At 34.7% G+C, this 24262-nt stretch overlaps 1 protein-coding gene across 1 annotated transcript in view; it reads left to right on the plus strand.

Annotated features, from left to right (window-relative positions):
* The window catches only part of LOC149618219 (uncharacterized), a 93764-nt gene that overhangs the window by 48355 nt on the left and 21147 nt on the right, over positions 1-24262 (plus strand). The gene's annotated exons all lie outside the window — the stretch shown is intronic.

The raw sequence follows: 24262 nt of genomic DNA on the forward strand, positions 1-24262 counted from the left end.
GAAGAACTTTATCCGCGTATAAAAGTTCTTTAAAGTAACGCCCCATCACTTTTTCGGTTCTAATTTCTGGTGACTAATTTGTATTTCTTAAAAATCCATTTTTCTCACGAGAGGGCTAAATGATAATGTCGTCAGCCAATTAAAAGAGAGGATACCTATATCGTATAAATAGCTCGTTAATATCATTGTCCTCTCTGCGTGGATGGATCAAAAATTTAAAATTTTAATTAAGTTTGTTTAAAACCCACAGAAAAACTAATTAGTGGTAGATGCGTAATTAAAACGACCTAAAGATTTTGGACGTACCCTGATAACGCGGTCCTATTGTTTTGATTAACTCACGGAATGCTAATTTGAAGACCGGTATTAATTTAGATTATATCGCAATCAAATAAGATCTGAACGATTTGACGCGGCGGCCATTTTGTGGGAAATTTGCGTGCAGTTTACAATTTGAATAAATATTATTAGAAGGGGATAATAGGAGAAGGGTGACACTCTCTTAATATTTTAGGCGGACCCCTTTTCGTTTGCTCGACTTGCTCATCCAACTTAATGAGATGGGTATATAACTATGGCACCGTGCTAGGGTGAATTAACTATAACTGTTTGGTATTTACTAAATCCCAATAGAGCAATCAATTAACCAACAAACCTTGATTGTCTTAATTGACGTGGGACAAAAATTAATTAACACACAAGCGCATGCATGCATTGCGCCTTGGCAAATAGTTAAGCAGTGCTAATAGATATAGTAATGATTAAGTTTAGAAATTAACCTTGCTATAATAGATGTTGTGAAGAAATTCCCCGTTTTGTGGTACACTTCTCTCTCGAAGAGAAGTATTATATACTTCTAATAGTTTTTACAGTGGTAATCCCACGTGTTTTTTTTTTCGTTGTAAACATCGCGTGAGAATTTACATATCACGTGGTCTCAAGTTCACTCTTAACTATGATGTTGATGTTTTTCACTATAGCTACTTAGACCCTAATCGATCAAATTTATTTAATTCAACAAACTTGATGAATATGTATCAATTTTAGTTACAGGCTAATGTGCAAGTTTATAACTGATCGTTTTTTAAGTGTCATAACGACCCTTTTGGTAAATGTTATTCAAATTTTTCAACTTGATTGGCGTACTAATTTTTTTATTTTTTATTAATTACGAAAAAAATATTAACATAAACAGGTTTAAAGTTTCAATCGTAAAACGTAATAATATTTTTTTAATGTTGTACAGGGTGTTTATGTTATGATAAGTACAAGTTTCACTTAAAAGAACACGCCCTTTAATTTAAGACATACTTATCAAAAACACCCTGTATTATAAATATTTTAAAAATTCAAAATTTGATCGACATATCTACTTGATCCATAAAAACCAGGTTTTAATGAATATTTTTTGAAGAATTTAAAAAATAAAGATAAAAAAATGCCCTAAGTAAATAGGTAAAAGGCATTAGTGTAAAGTTAAATAATTTAAAAATCTGTACCATAATAAATTAAATCTCGGGGCTTATTATAAAATAATAAATTACATTTTTTTAAAAAACCCCAAAAATCTAGGCGTTAACCTTAAAATAATTTAGCAGTAAACCCCTACTGATTTTTTTTTTATAAAACCCTTCTTCATTAAAAGCTGACAATTTTTATTTTTTTCATTTTTTTCATTAGAAGTTTATAATAATTAACGTAGAAGTATTTCTATCTTTTATGAATAATTCTCACAATTTAATATTTATACATCTATAAGAAGAAAAACATTTAAAATAAATTTAAAAAGCCCTCATCCTGGTGTGTATGAAGTATTAAAGAAATTAAAACGAGTAAAACTCGTTTAATGGACTCTACGACTTAAAATCCACAGTCGTATAAAAATAATTATATTTTTATTACGTTTAATTTTTTCTTTTTAGTTGCGTCTCGTAATTTGAGATTTAGTGAAACTACTGTTTTAGAACCTGTAGTTGTATTTATGAAATTGAAAGCGATAATATTATAAAGTTTCCAAAGATGACTTGCTTAGCCTAAGTCTAATTTTAGACAAATTAAAAACTGTTTTTAAATAAAATACCAATAATATTGTATAACCAATTAGAAGTTTAAAGTTTTTAAAATTTACTAACGCTAACTTTTGATAAACAACGTAGCACGCGCCATCTGAAGGCACACGTGCTGATGCTATCTCATTCCCTAATTGGTTAAAATTGATCTCGTGACTTTTATATCTTAAAAAAAAATAAGAATTAGGCTTAGCATACGTCAGCTTCTGAAATGAAATTATTGATTATATGATACCAACCTTCTTGTTTTTAATATCAAGATTATTTGTTGAAATTCGTCATGGAATCATATTTGTATTCTTGTATCTCGAGGCAAGCCGTTAATATCCACAGTGATAACTTTATACCAACGGAGGCCCAAGAAATCAAAACCACGGCGGGAGGGGCAGGGAATTATTTCAAATCGTAAATGGGGAATTTTTCCAGTTGGGCAAAGGCTTGGGTAGTTTTCTATCGGGACGTGGTTATGACGAGGCGAGGCGATCGAGGTGCATGGCGGGAACGAAACGCTCTTTCGTAATATTATGATAATTAGAAGTCCGTTCCATTTACTCAACACCGGTTATTAAATCTATCTAATATATACCTCGGTAATTAGATATCATTTTAACTGTAGGTTCCAAACTACCAGTTTATTTATATAGAAATGTACTAATTAAAATAGCATTAAATTAAACTCTTAGCTCGTTAAGGTGGCCCCCTTTTTCTTATCTATCTACTGCCTCCTGCCTCCTGCCTATTATTTAGATATCAGTTAGCTTAGCTTCGTTCCCGCGTCGCGTCACCACAAAACGACCCTGATTGACCCTTACTTCTTATTTACGCGTCAAGCCCGGCTTTTATATTTTCAACAATTCTATGACGATTAAAAATGTGCATTGAAACGTCATGTGTTAAAGATAGAGGATTTAAGTGCAGAAATTAGACAAAATAGTCGGGTGTTTTTAGAAATTGTAGAAAATAGTCAGGGGTGTTTTTAGAAATTGTGCAAACTAGTCAGGTATTTTTTAAATGGACATCTACGAATTTTATCACCTCGTAAATATTAATTTCAAATTGTGGCAAAATTATATAACCTTTAAACTTACTTAGATGTACTATTTGCCCATATGGCTCATTATTGTCGTTCAACAAAATTAACTTCTTCCTTACCTAAATTAAATCTAATCGACCTCTAATATAAATTAAAATTAACTACATAATTATCTCGCCTTCAATAAAAATAAATAAATAAATAAATTCAAGTCCATGAAATAATCGTCATAGACACACAAAATGACGGAATTGGAAATGAATTTAATGATTAAAAACCACACACACAGAAACACTAACAGCACACTGAGGTGTTTATTATTACTCCAATGATATAATAACATACTCTAAGTAAGATGGCGATGTCAATTTTCTCGGTCTAACATATAATTTTTATTAGACTCAAATTTGATGAAAATTAATTGCGGGTGTCAGTGAATTTACTATACGTTGATATTTAATTATATTTTTCCAATGAAATTAATCTTTATTTTTGTTTAATGAATGTTTAACTGCGTCAAAATTACTAAGAAACTCAGACGATATGGCGCTAGAAGATGCGGATTTTCAAAAAGTAAATACAGGGTATTACAAAAACGGAGCGTGCACAGTATTACCGAAGTTTAGGGTACAATTTTGACTCTCTCTTTGGAATACCCTCTATACATCTAGCCTCTACAGACGAAAACAATTATGGCGTTGCGTTTAATAATAGGTAGGTGCGTCTACATATGGAATTAAACCACAGAGTATTATTAAATAGAGTGACGACTAGTGAAAATTAATTATTTTAAATAAATAATTGTTATGGCTACATATGCTTGTATGGATATTTAATTGTTAATTGAAAATTAACTTATACTTATGGCGCGCGGAGTAGTATAGACGTAATGATATTAAGATTTGATAATTAATAATTAGTTTTAATTGTTTTTAACACGTATAGTGTTTATTTCTTCAAGCTAAGTTAATGAGTAGAAAATTATAAAATAATATATATTTTTTTGCTTTCAACACTTATGGTGTTTTCTTTGCTATAGAAACTGAAATTAATTAAAAAATTAGTAATAATTAACTAATACTCAATCAACCTCACTACTCAATTTATTTATTATCCAAGTATTAATACTCCCATATATTGAATTGAACAATGAAATATATTATTTTATATAATTTCCTGCAATAAGAAATTTAAATAGCCCAACGACAAAAAATAAATAATAATATAACAATACAATCAACATTCAAATTAATTATTTCAATTGAAATTATATAGCAAGAATTTCACACCAAGTTTTAAGAACCGGTTAGGCCTAAGATCGTTAAAATTTGTTGTGAGAAAAAGTTGACTTATTTACCTTAATTGTAGACTAAAATATAATTCGCTCTTTTTAATAACAGCAACAAATAATGAAAATTAAATTACAGACTGTGGGCTTTTTTCACGCCGACGTAATTCTACTCATTTTCGCCTTTTGTTGATTGTTTGCCTCAATAATTAAATAATTAAATATCATAAACTAACGGAGAAAACTAAATTGTTTAAAAATTACATACTGAGACTGCGTGAGAAAAATGCCAACGATATATTAGTAAACATTTCCTCTACCATAAGTTTATAAGATATGTTCCATCCATAAGTTTGTTAATCTCTGGTAACTTAGAAACAGGAGCTTTGTAATTTTGAAGTGATTGAAGTAGGGAGGTCATAGATTCAGGGTAAAGCGACATACGCCTGGTGAGTGGGGTGGCGCTGCTGTCAAATTTGGGTAACTTAGTAAGTTCAGACTAAATAGGACCTAGATGGAACTTGGTCCTAGATGCAAAATTAATTAACCACCTGCACCGAGTGTAGTTAGGACTTCAATTGACTCGCTTAATTGTATGTCGTTCTCCTTCTCGAACTAGTTATCTCGAGTACTGTAAGTCCATCTCAGTAGCATTACGAACTTGTATAGTTAGTGTCATACTTATCGCTTATAAACTTATGTTTTTACTTAATTAAAAATTCGGGCCATGACTTTATTTACAATATAATAAATTTATTATAATATTTATTTCGCAAAGTATAAAATAAATTTAAAAAAAAACCCTTTTGTTTAAAAGTATATATTCGCAATTCATTTAAATTAAAATTATAATGGATTCGATTTTTTTTTTCGACTTTATCGGATTTAATATCAGTTTTTTCTCATTGTCACTTTGCATGGCCTTGCTTATAAAATGATAGTTTAATTTATGCGTCAATATATACAGGGTGTAGGTTAATTACAGGACCGAAATATAGTGTGTGTCACAATCAAAATCTAAGGGCTGATCATAGAACTTATTACATTTAACATTTTCGATTCACTCAAAATTCAATTGATTTCCCATAGAACCACGCATCCCACTTATGTATCTACTTCGGTCCTTCCTTTATTGAACACCCTGTATGTATACGAAGTATAATGGGATGGTATTGTACACTTATTACTTGCTTATATTTGATTAATTCAGTTTAAAGTTTCGTTTTAAAGTTATGCCTTTCTAATACCTGTTATTTGAGTCTAGGATATTTTTCTTATTATTATTTAAAAGGTGGATCTGTTATTATAGTCATTCTATTATTTGGAAATAAATTCAATGGGGGATTTTTTAATGCGCAATTTAAAAGTCAAAGTTTTCTTAATAGAGACATCAAAAAAGTATAAATTTAAACTTAACGTCATAGATAGCTAGAAATATGGGGAAAGTTTCGTGAAAATGTTAATCATTAACCTTTTCTTCATTCTTCAAGTGATAATTGAATTATGCATCAATACATACAGCTGAATTAGGAATAATTATATAGCCAGGCATTATCACTCAACGTATCTAGGCGGGTTTTATGGGAGGAGCTAGGACGAATTAATCAGGAGCTCCAACCAATGAAACAACATAAAAAAGAAGCCGTCAGAATTATAAGTAGGCGTGACGCGTAGTAAGTTCTCAAGCCCGGTATACCCATGCACAAAACTCGAATTCATAGAAATTAACATTCCCAGTAGCTGTATGAATTCCTGAGATAAATGTTAAACAAAATGTAATGAGAATTCCCGTTGGTTGGTTTGTCATTTATAATTTTGATTATAAATAAGGTAGGTGGAGGGTTTTTGGGAAGTGGTTCTTTAACGCTTCTGTTATAGTGTAGGTGACGTGTCACTTAGCGCGGCTCGACGTGAGGCGCCCTCCACAAATTCATTAAAACGCATAAAAAGGAGAGCCTTGTGTTCCACTCCGCAAAAATACATATTCATAATGTCGCACCCTCTCCAAGCTCACCTCCAACCCAACCCAACGCTAGCTGTTCTTTTCACTAATTTCATGTCCCTTTGCACGCATCGAAACGAACCAACGAAATTTGCCTAAGTAATTCAAAGCATTGAGGTTAGGTTAATTCTTCTAGAACCCTACCCAAATTCCCACTACGACCGACATTCATTCGCTATTGCAATGTTGTTAATTTTAACAGTTAATGAAGAGCCGTGTTAACTTGTGTAATAGATAGTGGTTTAATTCAGAAGTCGGGTGTGTTGAGCCCCTTGTTGCCTTAAGAAACAGCTTCCGGTGCTATGTAGTCAACAAAGACGTTATGACACTACCTATACTTCGTAATGGTAGAACTAGTTCGAGAAGGAGAACGACGGAAGCGAGTCAATTGAAGTCCTAAGTACACTCGGTGGTGGTTAATTAATTTTGCAGGACCAAGTTCCATCTAGGTCCTATTTTAACAGCGCCTCACCAGGCGTCTTCGCTTTACCCTGAATCTATGACCTACTTCAATCACTTCAGGACAAGCTCCAGTTTGTACCCAATGACACTTTCGTCTTAGTTTGAAATTAAACAACATTCAGATCAAGGGTAGACACAGAGTACTTATTTGTGTTTATGGTTATGTTCTACATGAACACGATGTTTGTTTACAAGTTTTCAGTGCATGCCATAAAACAAACCCGGGCAACACCACCAGGTTGCATAGCTACCTAGTTAACTATATAATTTCATCGTGAAATAGGGCTCATTTCGTATTTGGCACGTTCGTTAATTTCACCTCGCAAAATTGGTGTCGGAATTATCGTGCACGCGTTTAGTAACTATTACAAAGCTTACGATTGTACACCGTGGTCACGTTCGACGCGCGAGCGGTAGTGGTTTCAATTTTCCGTAGAAAATTGGTCATTTTATTAATGACCCGAACCTGAAAATAATTTCACTAAAAGACCCGCGGCATGGTCATCACCAAATACGTGAGGTTTCGCGTTATGGCTACTTAGTCCCGCCTTGCAAGTAATACGTGTTTACTGTAAACCAAATATAATATCGAACCAAAACTGTCTAGCTGCAATTGATTTGGTGCAAATCTTGTTATAATTAACAAAACACTTCTTCATTGCAATCATGATAAGTCTCTCAGTAGCATTACGAACTTGTATTGGTAGTGCCATTCATACTTATGGAACGGAACATATCACTTATAAACTTATGGTTCGACCCAAAGAACACAGAACCCTTTAATTAATGGCATCAGACTTATCAAAAACACAGTGTATAAGATAACTGTATTATTTGTTATAACATCATTCTCATGATATTCGAATCATTAATGAAATTGTTTCCGTTTTCATTTTACCATCATTACATCATTGTGTAAGGGAACCCAACATGTGCATGCAATGCAGGCAGCTATAGAGGACCGCTTAGGAAATAAAAAAAATGTACTATAACCAGTCCGCGGAGTCTTAACTCGTATGTCATTATAATGCGATTCGTTTTTCCCAGCCTGATATTATACATCGGGGTTGGTTCTCTTTTTACCGCTATGATAATAATAAGCATGGTTATATCGGCATCGGCCACAAATTGCAGGGTTCCTTTTTTTACGACTGATAATACCTCTTGACTTTGTCCGAGCTTAACATTGCAATAGACAAGTTCTGTTTTCATGCACCGTGCAACCCTTATTACAGATACGCGGTTCTTATCGGCGGTTTGCTCCTGTGTAATTTTCTCATATCTCTTAAGAGTATCCTGTGTCATGTCAAATGATACATGTCGTTTCCGTTAAAATGTATTTGGTTGGGTAAATGAAAGCTACTTAGTTTAATAAATTTCTCAATACAGGGTGTTTGCATGGCTATTTCCTTGTTTTTGGGTTCAATCATGTTTAGGAACCCGTAGACCTATCTCCGCCATGCATGTTCTGGTGACCTTTCGCACTCAGTTTGACCCTAGAACGTACCCTTTACTTGATGACAGACTTAACAGAAACACGTACCCGTTTCATTCGTAACTAACCATCTAAAAGCATGTTCTTCTAACACTAATCACATGATGCACATAACACTCCTAATTGTTAAAGCTATTGCAAATGCAAATGCAAATTCAAAAGCAAAGGCTTAATGTTGATATTAATACGCGCAACAAAGCACGTGACGTACGAACTGTTAAAGCGCATGCGCGAAATGAAAATAAGAAAATTCAACCAAGGCTTAATTAGTTCGTGAAATATTGCGTTGTCATAGTACGGTGTTCCATTTAGGGGCAATTCGTTTTAAGACAAATACTCTACCGTGTGTGCCATTTGAACCCGTCATCATCATGGGTATTTAGAGCTGTAAAATGAATAATGGTCCCTCGCCATCCAGTTAGGTGCCCTTCGATTTAGTTAGATTCAGGCGGGAAGACTACATCTCGGGTCCGATTGGCCAATTAAGGGGCCCCCATTTCTACCCCGCTCATATAGAAGCCGCTTAATCGCTTAATACGGGAGTTGCAGGCAGCAAGCACGCCGTATACGCCAGAGAATTATTTTGGACAGTTCGAGGAAGACATAACCCTCAATTTGGAGCCCCGGCAACACAGTGGGCGCAAGCTTGGGTAATTGGCAATCTAGCGGAACGTGTGCTTATGCTTCTGCTGCATCGTTTAAATCCACTTCTAGATCGTCAACCTACCAACCAAGGCCCAATCTAACTGCGTAGCCAAGTCCTAGCTAGCTAGCCCATCTATCTTAGGCCTTGCATTGAAGATGTATGAATTAATAACAAAGGCTTATATGGCGGTTTCAAAACTAACATGCTATTGTCAAGTGCCTTTAGAAACACGTTCAAATTAATGCTGGCATATGATTTAAATTAAAGCGTTTATGATATGTACGATATACAAGTTCAGTTTTTGTTGATAGATATGCAAATTTGTCGTAAATTTGCATGGACTAAATTGTTGTAAACGTTTTCGTGGCACGAGAATTTAATGAATAATTTTTTACTAGACTATACGATAATCGCGTGTTTTTATGCCTTGGGTTTCATAATATTACAAATTGTTGGGCGTGTTCAATGTTGTGTTGACTTGACTCTATTACGAAGTTCATGTACCAAAAATATGAATACAAGCGAATGCGAAACACAATATAAAACCTGTAAAATAATTACGTATTCTAATGATATAATATGCAGATTATTATAAAAATTTTTTTTTGGTAAATAGACCTGATAATATTTTGCATTATTTCTGAATATTTGTAACAAAACGTTGCCAGGGAAAGTTGTGATTTTAAGGTCAGGGTTCAAAAGATCAGGGATTTTGTTAGTCGGGACAAATTCTTCATTGGGTTTACTCAACATTGTATATTCAACGACAGCAACGTTGCAGGCTACAATTAATATATGATTAAAATGCATAATTTAACAACAAATTAAGAAGTCAATAATATTAACAATTAAAACTTGCTTTTGTTTGCATGTCTAAAAATTCATAACATAGACCTAGAAAATATTGAAAATAAACAATGAATTTGAACAAGGTGAAAGTGATTTCAAATTGAGGACGGACAGCGACGTTGTATGTATGACTAAAGGTGTAGCAATGGCTGATGGGAAGGGTGCGGAAAGAAGATGGTAAAGTACGTCATATGATCGAAATTTGATAATTTCGGGTCTTTATTTCGAACGGGTCATTATTCATCTAGGGGTAAGGGATATTTTTAACTCCCTGAAAACTCTTTCCACGATGGTATTAAGCCTTTGCCAGCGTTAAGCCTTTGCTAGCCCCGATTTCTAGAAAGAGTATCTCGCGTGATACGTGCCGTGCTGCCGCGAGAGGATATAGAAGCGTCATTAAAAAATTGCCATGCTCGATTTAGTAACGCCACTCCTGACTGAGACCCAACCACGATGTATTACTTACTTACTACTTCGTGCACGAGAGCACCCTGAAAAATCCCGACCCCCCAAGGTTCATAGAGTATACTTTGAATTTGGAGTGCATCAGAATCACTCATGCTGGGTATAAACAAACACCTTGATGTTAGGCCTAATTGTTGACATAGCGCCAATTGTCCAATTAAAGATGGCTACTGACCTTCCATTTTGTATTCACTGTGTTAGATAGGTTAGGTTAGGTTTGGTTCGTGTTAGGTCGGCAACCTGACTTCTTTTGAACCCAATCAAAGCCTAACCGATCTTAGACCTACCGAACTTGAACTTAATCCTAAACTAAACAATACCTCAACAAACTTAAACACATGAAGACTTTATAGGTAAAGTTGCGGTCTTATCCCCTTGGGTGTGTTTGGTTAGGGTTAGGTTTGGAAAGGCTTAAAGTAGGTTAGGTTCACTGTGCATTCAGATACACCAACTTCTAGCCAACCCGGACATGTACAAATGTTGAAGTAGGTTAGGTTATCTTCTACGTCGGGTCCGTTATACCGACTTCTACCCAAGTCAAGCCAACCTGGCTACGTGGATAGGTTCGATATTGGGTCGGGTACACCGACTTCTTGCCGTTAGGTTAGGTTACGTTCACTGTGGGTTCAGATACACCGACTTCAAGCTAACCCGGCCATGTGTGAAGGTTGAAGTAGGTTAGGTTATCTTCATTGTGGGGTCCGTTTTACCGACTTCTACCCAAGTCAAGCCATCCTGGCTACGTGGAAGGGTTCGATATTGGGTCGGGTATACCGACTTCAAGTCAAGCCGACCTGGCCACGTGGAAAGGTTCGATATTGGGTCGGGTATACCGACCTCAAGCCGACCATGGGTCATACACATAGACCTAAGTTCATAACCACACAATTACCTACAACCATGGAGAGTAAATCAAAGGTCTCACTTGGCAACCTGGCATTCTACAAACCATGGTAGGCTAGAAAAAAGTTGATATGGAGCGTGTGGGTCGCCGGGGTATTTTGCTCTGGCTTGGAGAGGAGGGAGAACAGAACAGTGGGTACAAGCACGGTCCACCTCTTAACATGTATCTCCGTGTATCTCGGGCTATTAGGCCTATCAACGTTCAATTCATTATATTCTTCTCTTTCCCGTGGCACAGCCAGCTATGTTCTCGTCTTAATTTCTAAATCGCGTTAGAAGAAAAATTCACGCTCCCTGAGAATAGGTAATGAACTTCTAACAGCTGCCGTTCAACCCCCCCCCTCTCTACCCTCTACTATCAAATCCCTTATTAAGTAAGGACCTACCTCACCAAGGCTTAGTGAAAAACACGGTGCCGCTGGTTCTTCGGTTCTTCATGCCAGGAACGGTATATCAGAGGTTAATGCTTTATATAAGGGAACACCACAGATTTCATATTGACGACGCCACTGACAAAATTCACATACAAATATTAATGCACGGTTTTTGGAGGCAAAGTTGCTAAAACACTATAAAAATATCGGGTTTTTTTAGGTTAAGTTGCTAAAAGCTATAATTAACACTGTTTTTTCAGGCAAAGTTGGTAAAATACTGTAAATAACACGGTTTTTAGGCAAAGTTGCTAAAATACTGTAAATAACACGGTTTTTTTTTTGAAGTTGCTAAAAAACTATAATCAACATGGTTTTTTGAGGCAAAGTTGCTAAAACACTATAAATAACACGGTTTTTATAAGCAAAGTTGCTAAAACACTATAAATAACACGGTTTTTATAGGCAAAGTTGCTAAAACACTATAAATAACACGGTTTTTATAGGCAAAGTTGCTAAAACATTATAAATAACACTGTTTTTTGAGGCAAAGTTGCTAAAACATTATAAATAACACTTTTTTGAGGCAAAGTTGCTAAAACATTATAAATAACACTGTTTTTTGAGGCAAAGTTGCTAAAACGCTATAAATAACACGGTATTTTAGGCAAAGCTTCTAAAATGAGCTCTATATAAAAAGCTGCTAAAACACTACGAACCTCAAACAAACCTTCTAAAGTAATGTGAAATCATAATAACCACTTAATTTTATGTTTTTACATTAATATATAAATTTGAAAAGACCAAAAAGATGAAGCCAAACTGCATGCGGTAAAAGACATTAACAAAACAGTATTAACCACTTTACATTTTTTACGTATGTCAGACATGGTTATTTGATCGTTATTTTGTATCTAAACCGAATATTTGTCTAGCAGAGATTGTTTGAAGTAAATAACAGTGAAGCTTGAGAGAGCTTAATCCATTAAGTATATGAGTTTATTTTTAAAATAAAAACCTTGGTTAAAAGCATGAGATTTCTAGATTTAGCGGTTCGCTAGCTACGTTCGCGTACGCCTACTTCTGAGGGGGGCGTGCCCATGTGAAGCGGCACGGAATCCATATTGCAATTGCATTGGGTGCACTAATGCAATTCTTTAAACAATTATTGGAAACTCCGCAAAATAACTACTCGTTTGTTTAAATTTAAAATCAAAGTATTCGTTATTTTAAGGAGGGTTATTTTTTTCGATAATCGTTTTGTATAAAAACGTAAACATTGATTGCAAGGCGTAATTTGTTGACCGTACCATTAAATCCAGTTTCTAAGACTATTCATACTTCGTACTAGAATCACTCGCAATTGGAAATAAATGCAGTTTTACTTACACCCCCCCCTTTTCCTAAAACTAAGGAATTAGGATGACGCATGTGCAGTAAGACATATCAGTCTTAATTTGATCTTAGAATTTTACTGAACCACCTTTATCTAGCAGAAATGTAAAGTGTGCCTATGCTGGTAAACTAAGGGTAACTACTTCACATGTGTTATTATTATTATTATTATTTTCATGCATGTTTTAGGGGCCAATAAATCAATGTTTGTTATCAGGCCATCACGCATATCTCCGTAAATAAATGTTGGTAAACCCCATGCATGTTCTGGTGGTGACACTTACCCCTCATTTTAACCCAAGAACTCATGAACCCTTTCATTCATAATTCATACTGTAGACTTATCAAAAACACAATGCGATATTAGATTAGATTTCGTATAGCGCATGCGCAAACCTAGGGTTGATTTCAAAGTTGTCTAACTGGGCTTCGTATCGAAAAATTTTGAATTGAATTTAAAACCTAGTGATTTTAGTCCAGGTTATAAACAATCTTACAAATACTTCAAAACGAACGGTTTCTACGTTTATCGGATGCTTTATTTGTACGTTACCTTGGGAAAGGGCATTAGCGTGGACCCCTCTTATGGTGAATAAAAAAAAACCCCGTAAAAACCGAAAAATATGCAAAACGTATTTAGAAATATACATTTGTTTTGCTTGAGTTATTTCGATTTGTGGAAACAGGGTTGCCAGAACGCCTTTACTTATATCTACCTACCACCGTAATATAATCATTAGTAAAAATTTAAACGAAATACTCGACGGTGTACTTATAATTTCATCTATCCATTTCCTGATATAAATGATACAAAATGAGAAATTCAAAACTGAAATGATAAAACATCTATGCATTTACAACAACCACCAGTATACCAGAAAGCATCTTCTATTTTGTACCAGCTACGTGTACGTCTAGCTTAAACGCCACCGCGTGGTGGTTCAATCTTATACAGGGTGTTACACAAAGAATGGGATGGTTCTATGGGAAATCAACTGAATTTTGAGTGAATCGATGAAATGTTAAATGTAACTTCTATGAGCAGGCCTTAGATTTTGATTGAGCCCCCACAAATGATGCACCATTGCACACCCTAACCCACAAGTGATCATGAATGAACATTGGAGAAGTGTTTATGATTGGATGACCCCCTTAGCATTATCATTGTCTGTTCAGTTTCTTACTTATTAAATTTTAGGGAGCCATCCAATCATAAACACTTCTTCTCCAATGTTCATCAGTAACTTGTGTTAGGGTTAGGGTTTGCAATGGTGCATCCCTTGTAGGGGCTCAATCAAAATCTAAGGGCTGGTCATAGAAGAGGTTACATTTAACATTTCATCGATTCACTCAAAATTCAGTTGATTTCCCCATAGAACCATCCACGCATTCCACTCATGTAATTCAGTTCAGGCTCCCATTTTGTAAGAAAGAACACCCTGTATGTTAAAATGCAGCGCGCCTAGCTCTCTAGCTGACTCGTTGTTTTTTTTTTATTGATATTCCGTTTTTTTTTTTCGGGTATTTGTCTTAATTTGCATATAATTCGCATTAACTACGCTCGTGTATTTTATTATTTGATAGATTTAATTTATTATTTTCATTATTACGATCATTAAATTCTGTAATTGATATCGTTTCGCGGTATCGATTTCGACGCTGTTCCTATTATTACGTGATTCGCATTTAATTCGTTCTAAACTCCGACGTTTCATCCATTTAAATGTAAAATAATAGTAATAAAAATACTAAAATGTGATATCCGCAATAACGTTTTATTATTTTGGATTGACGGTTGTTTTTAGTTTATAGTTTATGGCAGATATCGTAAATTAAGTTTTCTATAATTGAGTTTTAGTAAACCCTATACCAAGTTTAGCCGATTATTTAGTTTGCGAGATAACCGATTATTTAACCAGATTATTTCACGAGAAATCGATCAATTTAATGATTTTTACCAATTATTTGCCGATATATCGATCAATTAACCGATTTTTACCAATTATTTGCCGATATATCGATCAATTAACCGATTTTTACCAATTATTTGCCGATATATCGATCAATTAACCGATTTTTACCAATTATTTGCCGATATATCGATCAATTAACCGATTTTTACCAATTATTTGCCGATATATCGATCAATTAACCGATTTTTACCAATTATTTGCCGATATATCGATCAATTAACCGATTTTTACCAATTATTTGCCGATATATCGATCAATTAACCGATTTTTACCAAATATTTGCCGATATATCGATCAATTAACCGATTTTTACCTATTATTAGACCATAAATTGATCATTTAACAGATCTTTACCGATTATTAACCGATTAATCGTTCAATTAACAGATGTTTAATCGGTCAAAGTGCCATATCCAAATTAATAACAAATAAAAATATTGCAATAATTATAAATAAACAAAATTATTTAAAAAATAAACAATTATTAGCTCATCAATAACAATAAACCAATCAATCAATTAAACCCAATCATGAATAAAAAGTCCTCGGGTAAGCTAAAACACTAGAAACAATGGAAGAGTCAGCCAAGTCTTATCTATGCTGTATTCATACACGGTGTGGTGTGGTAGCCATACTATAAGTAGTACGTGTGAATTTGATGAATTTATGTCAACACTCCGGGCGGAGGGACAAGGCCGCCAAATTTATTCCGAAAGGAAACGCTAATGATTTTTGTAAGCAAGACCAGGTGGCGCATCCTCCCTAACACCACCATAAAAAATAGAACCTCTCCTGTCCCGTCCTTCAGTCGCAAACGCGATTTTAACAGTTGATAATTAAAACTTCTCGCGTTGCTGATTTCTATAAACTCCTAGCTAGTGACAGAACGACATGCTAGAAACAAGGGTTCTAATAAAAAAATAAAAGAAAAGTTTTAGGGGTGTACCTACGTAATACGCTATTGCCCCCAGGGGGTGCTACGTGCCTGGGGGGCAGGTAATACTTATTACCCAGCATGCAATGCAACACCTGCTGTTTTATTACATTTATCTCCTAGCTGTTACCTCATCGACAATTATTAGCTACAATTAAGATGTTCTGATGTAGGGAGAGAGATAGGGTTTTTGGGAAATTGTTTTTCCCAGAGATGTTGATTGATAAGTTACGTTGTAATTGTTATACGCGTAGGAATACACTGGTGTAATTACGGTGTTAGTATAACTGTTTATATTAAATATGATGGCAATAATTAGCCCAATTATTGTTGTTATTTTATTAATAATTCTTCAAAAGTAAACATGTTTTCCAAGATATAAAACAATAATTGTTTAATGTTAAATTAAATTATAATCGGTAAAAATCGGTTGATATCGGTGGTTAGTCGGAGGATAATTATTTTCATTGGCTTCAATAATTGGTAAAAATCTGTTGTTAATCAGATAATCGGTCGAAATCGGATGATAAACGGTCTCAATGGGTTAAATAATTGGTTACAATCGGTATCGGTTTCAATGGTTTAAATAATCGGTTAAAATCGTTATCGGTTCCAGTAAAACATCGATATCGGTTGTTAATCGGATGATAATTGGTTTCAATGGGTTAAATAATCGGTTAAAATCGGTATCAGTTCCAACAAAACATCGATATCGGCATCGATCAATTTACGCTATCGCCCAACAAAGTATCCTAAATATAATTGAAACCAAATTGACCTCTAAACTCTGGGCTATAGTTTATATATTAATTGAAAAATATAAAAACAATTTAGACTTCCTAGTATATTAAAAAGGAAACTATTATGGTATGAAGGTATAATATAAAATTGGGCATAATTAATTTCAGACCAACATAAATATCAATCCTATTATTATAAACGCGCCGCCCAGCGGACCACTAAAACCTTCTCGTTTTTTTTCTTTTTATCCCGAAAATTATCACCAATGTAGTTTATTTCCGCCAAGCGCCGCTATAAGCCGTTTCCGTGTACAGAATATTTTAAAGATCACTAGTCACTAGAGTATGTACCTTCGTTTTACCTAAAACACAGTTGGTAGAATCGAATTCAGTCCATACTGAGCTTGCGTATGGACTTTAAGGTGTAGTTATTCTAGCCTAAATGAGTATAGCGGATGACATAATAGTATTTTGCGAAGAGTGTCGTAGTCGTTTGGAACAGGGGGGGGGGGCGACCCCTACTGGTAATTACAGTCTATTTAGAGCCATTAGATTGAAGAAATAATTTGCGTTTTTATGTTTTAACGTCGCATGCAGCTTGCTATGTATATGACATTACGCAGGTGAACTTAATTCCTTTGCAATCTAGGGCCTTGGTCTCTCTCTCTGTTCTTAAGTACAATTTTGATTACAAAACAAAATCGTCTTGTGACAAAGGCATAAGATATTATGAAATCGGTTGAAATTCACAAACAACGTTATTAGATGAAAAAGGTTGTTTTACATTTATGGTCGCCATTTTACAAGATGGCGGCGGATGTTAGTAATACTTCATAGGGCGTACTTGCAACTTAAGAGGAAGGTCCGTACAAAATTTCAGCCTTCTTGGTCAAGCGGTTTGCCCTGGACAGTTGATTTATGTCAGTCTGTCTATGACCCAAGTGACGTAGGTCTTAGATTCATGACAAGCTCCATCCAGTTTCTAAGTTACCAGAATTTATAAACTTATGGATGGAACATTTCTTATAAACTTATGATTCAATATGGTTTTTAAATAATTTCCGGAGTTGTCTTATCGAATTAATTTTATTAGTAAAAATCAAAAATCAGAATTCCAAATCCAGTATTTTTATATGTTTCCTAGTTTGCAAATTTACTTTTCTGCATCAGAACTTCTGAAGCAGCAGCTGTTGGCGGGGCTTGAGGCGATTGAAACAGACGTAAGCGCGGACCACCCCGGAACATCTTGATATATATTTATACATAACTTAATTAGTTACTACAAACTCCACGCTTTAATTCCCATGATGAAAAATGATTATTTTAATGTATATTTTTTCCCATTAGCGGGGTGAGGAATTTTGTATTTATAGCGTGAATCTCATGTTAAGTTATCGCTTAAGAAAATGTTATGCCCCATTTTTCGAGGGGTACGTCACTTTGTCAGAATAAACTGTAGAAGCAAATAGTAACGTCATAATTTCAATCTGCATAACTAAGCCTAAATTTGACCGCAGCGCCCCACTCACCAGGCGTATGTCGCTTTACCCTGAATCTATGACCTCCCTACTTCAATCACTTCAAAATTACAAGCTCCAGTTTCTAAGTTACCAGAGATTAACAAACTTATGGAACGGAACATATCGCTTATAAACTTATGGTAGTATCTGTAATGCGAACACGACTTAATTCAGTCGACAGCAAAAACTATATACAATTTATTTTATTTTGAAAAAATAATCTATAATCGATTTCAATTCTATAAAATATTCCTTAGTAAAAATACCAATTTTTCTTTACTACAAAATATTCAAAAAACCATGCACTTTTAGAGAAAAACTCGCAATTTGGAAAATAAACTTGTCCCATTTTATACGATTCCAATTTTTCTAGGTCTACATTCAAAAATAAAAACTTACGTAAACAAGATTTAACCTATTCCTTATACAAAATAGATCCCAAAATAAATACTAGAATAAGGTATAATTCGATAACGATATTTTCTTCGAACTTTTATGTCTATGTCTAAATTGATCGAAAACAACTCGCCCAAATTGAACTCGGTATATACAGGGTGTTCCCAAAAAGGGAGAGGGAGACCAAAGTTCATAGAGTGGGATGGAAAATCAATAAATTTTTGTCGAAAATGTACCCATAAATTACCATTGCAATATTACCAATGTAGATGCACGCTATATCACAAGTTATGATCATGATTTAGTGAAATTGAAAGACAATGCTAACTTAATTAAGGGGGTCATTCAATCATAAACACTTCTCCAATAATGTTCATTTATAACTTGTGGGTTAGGGGGTGCATGCATCCCTTGTGGGGGCTCAATAAAAATCTAAGGGCTGCTCATAGAAGAAAGTTACATTTAACATTTCATCGATCCACTCAAAATTAAGTTGATTTCCCAGCATAGAACCATCAAATTCATGCATGAACTTGGGTCCTTTTTGTAATAACACCCTGTACATATACATATAGCAGCGCATGTTAAACAATGGAAGGAAACAAATTCATTATGGGAGAAAATCCATTTTCAAAGTATTAGAATAATGTTTTATTTCAACGAAAACGAAAATCTTTTCTTATTTTTTTAAAAAAAAACCGAAATTTTGCAGGAGTCCGTTATGCATTATGTATAAAATACATATAAATATAGATTCGAGTAAAGGGGGCTTCTTTTGCATATTTTGACGATCAAAGAAATAACGAAAAATACGTGTGCGTGTAATGCAAAGTGTGCATGCCCAATGTGGCATGAAGAGAGGGGCATTGGGAACTGACAAGGGTGGGCGCATGCGCATGGTTTTGCTTCCAGGATTTTGTCTAACAAATGGTACATCATCAGTTAAGATGGGATCATAAATATATATATAATATATAATATAAGGGGGGAGGGGGGACGCACTCTCGCGTGCAAACCCCCCCCCCTCTCTTATTGGCCACGGAATCTTGGGACCTCGTGCACCATCAACGAGAGGGTGACCACAAATGAAAAAGTGTTTGAAGTTGATTATCTGAAAACTGCTAGTATATTTATTTCATTCCAATTTATTGATTCCTCATGGATTACTTCGTTCCTCAGGGATATATTTAATTTTAGAAGTAGGAATGGAGAACAGAGTATTTAATATCTGGGCGCGCGTCAAATCCCGGACGGACCCCCTTCCATGGGGGGGGGTATGAAATAAGAGGCGGGTGGGTCATAGCGACAGAGGTAAAACGAAATTACGTCATTATTTTTCGCCGTCCCCGTCAGCAACGTCATCAAAACGTAGTTTAAAACTGAGCAGCCAATAAGATAATTTAAACTTTTCGTTACATTACGTGTTGGAGGGAGGGGCCCTATCTATACTGGGTGGTCTATGAGTCGGAATAACTGAAGTAAATACTAACCGTTCCGTTCTCCATTCCTACTTCTAAAATTAAATCTATTCCAGTTTCCTATAATTACCAAGATCCCATTTTGGATGAAACATCCTAGTGTATATAATTTGTGGTTAACCACTCGGCATATAAAGATATAATGTAAAGCCCATAGCTCGTCTGGTATCGTATAGGTTCGACAATGCTTGCAATATATAGTATAGCATGCAGGCTTTCGTTTGAGGGTTCGCTTTCAATATGTAAATTCAATCTTTTTATCATGTACTAAATTGTAAAGAAAGACCCAAGGTATAGAAAAAATGTCTTTATTATAAATGAAACGATATAGGCCTAGGTAATATAACTAAGAAATCCCTCCCCACAGTACATGAATATCTTTATATAATAGACCTAAGATGTTAGCACCTTATATAAGGTAAGGTGCAAAAATAAAGTATAATATTACTTACTATAGATAGTGTCACGTGTGCATGAATACCGTCCTATCAATGTTCTTTCAGCCTTAAGAAATCCCAAGGTGGTGTTCAACAGAGACTCTACCCCCAACTTTTGTTTTGAAACCATGGCCAACTCCATTTTATACCCTCTATGAGTTCATAAGATATGTTATGTTCCGTTCCATAAGTTTGTAAATTCTGGTAACTTAGAAACTGGAGCTTGTAATTTTGAAGTGATTGAAGTAGGGAGGTCATAGATTCAGGGTAAAGCGACATACGCCTGGTGAAGAGGCGCTGCTGTCAAATTTGGGTAACTTGGTAAGTTCAGACTAAATAGGACCTAGATGGAACTTGGTCCTAGCTGCAAAATTAATTAACCACCTGCACCGAGTGTAGTTAGGACTTCAATTGACTCGCTTAATTCCGTCGTTCTCCTTCTCGAACTAGTTATTTCGAGTACTGTAAGTCCATCTCAGTAGCATTACGAACTTGTATTGCTAGTGTCATTCACACTTATGGGAGGAACATATCACTTATAAACTTATGGTTTACGTATATATATATTTATCCTAAACGGCATCTCCATCCACAACAGGAGAAATAAGCCTCTTTTGAAGAAATTTATATTTTGCATAAAGATGTCGTATGTTATACATAGTCCGGGCCGGGGTCTTGGCATAAGACGTCTATATAATGTCTTCATCTTTAGCATACACTCAAAATATGTAAACAAGACTAGAATAGGGAATTTCCATTTATTTAAAATTTCGTTTATACTAAAACCTTTTATCCTTAACCGGCCAAAACACATTTGACAACAGACAACAGACGTCTTTTGCAAACCGACTTAAATAGCAACTTAAGACTTTCATTCTTTCTTTCTAAATATTTTATTGCATTTTAACAGGGATCCCAGCGGTCCTATAAAGTCCTATATTTTTGAACCTATCCTATATTATTATGCTATAATTTCAGGAAAGGTATGTCCTATAATATCCTATATTTTTAGCTACATCGTATGATGGATATCTACTTTGGGGCTCTTAGTTTGACCTGCCCTGTAGTAGTAGAAGTGCCACAGTCCTGCCTTTGGCAGTATCAAATTTTTCGTTCGTCATTTTTGAACTTCGAGAGAAAATATTTTTCTTTTTAATTAACGTTACAGTTCACAGGTGGAGTTTTAAACTTAATAGAAGTTTTCGTTCATAGTTTAGCATCAAATTTATCAAAATTTAGTTATCTCTTTTAATTAAAAAATAGAGATCACATTTGACTAGACATCACCGAAATTGCTTCAGGATTTTTATATAAATTGTATTTTAATTCAATTAAGTTCCTCTGAATTTTCAAAGTAAAATCCAATTTGTAATTTATTTTTTTCTACATAATTTGAATAATTTAAAATAATAATAGTATTATATATGAGCATTCATTTTTAATCCTATATTTTCTTATAAAAACACATGATTTTTCTCCTATAAAATCCTATACATCCGGTGCATTGCGTAATACTCTAGATCAGTTTCTTAAGACAGAGAGAAGCCACGCCCACAAAGGACATCGACATAGAAACACATAACATAACGCCCTGTACATCGTTAACATCGGAAACAACGTAGACTTGGAAAAACATATTTAATATCGTAATTACCTGAAAAGATATATGTAATTTATCTTCACGCATGACGTATTTTTTCTTAATAGATATTTTCCAAATTAAATACAGGATATCATTTATTGATATATAGTCTCTTACGTCATTCCTACTACTACGGCATGTTGTATTTTTATATTTCCAAGGCGCTAAGTAACTATTCTGTAAACAAGTATACACAGTTTATTTTTATACCCTACTAAGATTACAAAATATATTTCAAATTTTCATTTAAAAAATTAACAGAAAAAGTCATTCAATAATAGGCCAGTTTAATTCCCGTCTCTCCAAGACGCTAAGGAACTATACTATTACACGTACCATAGGCAGTAATTTGAGGTTTATGTACCATTTAATTACATACTAAGATGACAAAATTTATTTTAAAATTTCATTGAGTAAAAATAACTTACAAAATTAAAAAAAAACTACTCGACCTTGAAACAATTTTTTCTGATTTAATTTTTATTTTATTTTTTTAATAAATTTATTATTTTTTTTTCTAGCATAGGTAGGCCTAGTAGTAATTTATAATTGGGGTAAAAGTAAGCCCCAACAATTAATGTATCATAAAATTCCCAAGAGAAATAGTTAATTAATTATATGAGGTCATAGGCGGGCTACCTCGATCGGTTAAAAAAAAAAGAAAAAATGCATTTCGGTTAAAATTAATATTTTTTCATTAAAAAAATGTTATAAGACTTAATTCAGTTACATAGGGGGGAGGGTTAGGGGATATTGTGATGACCGCGGGGCAGCGTTGAAGCAGCAACTCCCCGAAATTAAGTAAGACTTATTTTTCAATTTAATCGTTGGAGATGCACGCAACAAGAGATGGCTGGCGTTCTATAGTACATGGGATCGTATAATAAATGACTATGTGGCTTGGTTCAGAACGCCTTTTATCATGTTATGTTCTTCGTCGTCGTGGATGGGCCATCTTTATAAAGGCATCGTATCGTTTCTTAAAGAACTAAAAAAGCTGGTACCTTAATAATAAATCAGAGGCCACGTTAAGGGATATACTAAATGAAGAAGTGATTTCCTCACCATGATACAATAACAAGGGGACAACCACACATATCATTGTCCAGGTTAAGGTTTGGATTTTTAGGTAATTTTCTTTGTCAGTTGGATTCTTTGGGAAGTAAGTGTTGCCAGTGCATTGCGATTGAAACTGAAAGAAAGGTTATTGAGGCATCTATAGATAGTGTGCAGAGTTCGAATGTTGCAAGTGCAGTAACTATTCCAAACCTGAATGATGCAGAAGATGTTGTAGGGGTAGCTGCCCTGGGTCCTTGATTTTTTTGGGGGGTCCCATATTGAAGAAGAGCTCTATTTTGTTTGTTAAACCACATGCACTTTTGGACTTGTGAATAGTTTTGGGTAATTTTCTTGATAAGTTGAAGACAAACTATTTGTTACTTTCTATAAAATTTAACTTTTACAGGACAACATTAAGGGTAAGGCTATGAAGGGGCTGATAAACATGGTCCGAAATAATTTAGGTGTTCATAAATACAATTTCCTTTTGGACCCAATGCTGTAAATTAGTTTACAGACTTCAACCTGTATATGTACCATTATTCAAGATACTTAGTGGGTAGTCCCTCGTTTTAGTCAGCCAGAAATAGAGAGTAGGTTGATTCCAGGCTGCATCGTAGCCGGTGTATAATTTAAATGGCAACGTCCTTAACCAATACCACCTAGGTTGTCATACGCCCTATCTGAAGTTGAACAGTGTTTTTTTTCTCTTTAACATGTTTAACATCCCATTCTCAGTTCCAAAAAATTTGATATTGAAGAAATAAGAAATGAGAGATAGAGATAGAACGTAGGGAATGTGCTAAGCCTAAATAGAAGGGTGTAGTTTCTAAATTGAGACGCGTATAAAAAAGAGATATGTTCCCGAGGCCAACTGAATAATATTCTCGCGCCAATCTCGTTTGCTCGCGCATGCTTAGAATTTAACATCTGTCTCTTCATCCAGCCCGAGGTTTACGTATATGTATGTATGTGTGTGTGTGTTGGGACCAAGCCTGAGGTTATTCGTAAATACGAGAGACGACCAAGGCTTACGGTTTGATGGCTGCTGCATACTTGGTGCTTGGCTCGGACCATGCATGCTATAGCTGCCTTGTAGGCCATG

This window comes from Phalangium opilio, unplaced genomic scaffold (assembly GCF_054372755.1).
Source record: "Phalangium opilio isolate 3A_F unplaced genomic scaffold, DU_Popi_V2 ptg000209l_1, whole genome shotgun sequence".
In the NCBI taxonomy this organism is placed as follows: Eukaryota; Metazoa; Arthropoda; class Arachnida; order Opiliones; family Phalangiidae; genus Phalangium; species Phalangium opilio.